Consider the following 1,640-nt stretch of genomic DNA (forward strand, 5'->3'; position numbering starts at 1 on the left):
GTTCCATGCATAAACATGGTTGTCTTTACCTCAGGTATGTTCACATCTAAACTAAACATCCTGCCATTTCTGTTACCCTTTGTAACCAAGTGAGACTAATTTGTGAAGTCTTCCATAAAACATCCTTGAGGATTAAACGCTACTTATTACAGACCCTACTTAACCATCTGTCCAATAGAAACTAGGTTCATTATAATATTTAAAACATGAAGTACATCTACCAAGTACTTCATTTTGCCATCCTGCATAGATAATAACAGTTTAACATGTGTAATGGGATGTGCAGTATCATCACATGTTTCTACATAACCTAATTTTTTCATTTTCTGCATGTCTCTAAACCACTCACCCCATGACTGATCATGTGTAATGGGATGTATAGTGTCGTCACCTGTTTCTACATAACCTGATTTTTTCATTTTTTGCATGTCTCTAAACCACTCACCATGACTGGTCATGTGGTTAGAGGCATCAAAATCCATATATCATATATCTTTAGATCCTGACACATCTCTTGTTATGGAATTAAGCATGTGCTGCATCACAAATAACTGCTCACCTTTGTTTATCACTCACTGCCCTGTTTACTAGATAATGCATAGTTGCCTTTTTGTAGTTTTTCACTTTTAATGTCATTCTTCTTTTTAAAGCAATCCTTTGCCAGGTGCCCTAGTTTGCCATAATAATAGTACTCTATGCTATTTGCACTCTAATTTATTGGTCAACCACCTCGGTCCCTCTAGCTTCCCCTGCCTCTAGACTATGATTGATCCTACTACTACAAATCATTGGATTGTTGTTGTCTATAATTCTAATTTCCATATCGGCCCCCACTACCTCACAACCTCTACCTCTACCTAAATTGGAGTAGAAGGCATGTTCTGATGTGTTCTTGCTTTGTGAGAAACAGTCCACATCCTGAGACTTTTCTTATATGATCAGCATAGACACTAAGTCCCAAAAGTTGGAAACATTCACTCTGACTGCAATGGAGGTCTTGAATGGCTTGTACTCTTTTCCAAGCCCATTTAGACAAATCCTCACTACATCATCATCTTCAACCGATACTACATTGATAGATCCAAGGGATTCAATAATGCCCTTGATCTTTAAAGAATACTCATTAATAGACATTCTTTTCTTCTTTGCCAAGCCCATTTAGACAAATCCTCACTAAATCATTAGGCTTGCACTCTTTGCCAAGCCCATTTAGATAGATCCTCACTAAATCATCATCTTCCAATCGATACATTGATAGAACCAAGGGATTCAATAATTCCCTTAATCTTTAAAGCATACTCATTAATAGACATTCTTTTCTTCTTCACAGTATATAACTCTTGTTTTAGCTGCAGTTCCCTTGCCTTTGTGTTGGTATGGGACATCTGCACTAAGTTCTGCCGTGCTAGAGTGTTGGCATCTTGTATGTGTCCTATCACATTGACACTGATTGAAAGCCAATATATTACTTTCCTTGCACCCTGGTTCTAGTCCTTGAATGTCTTTACATCTACTAGAGTGACGTTCTCTTCAGGCAACTTTGGAGGCTTCTCATTGTCTCCTTTGACATAGTCCCAAATTTTGGGTCACTACAAAGCAGTGGTTATTTCCAAGCCTAGGAAATTGTTCATTCTAAACTT

The sequence above is a fragment of the Cibotium barometz genome, chromosome 30 (assembly GCF_041138505.1).
Source record: "Cibotium barometz isolate CiBa-2024 chromosome 30, ASM4113850v1, whole genome shotgun sequence".
NCBI lineage: Eukaryota > Viridiplantae > Streptophyta > Polypodiopsida > Cyatheales > Cibotiaceae > Cibotium > Cibotium barometz.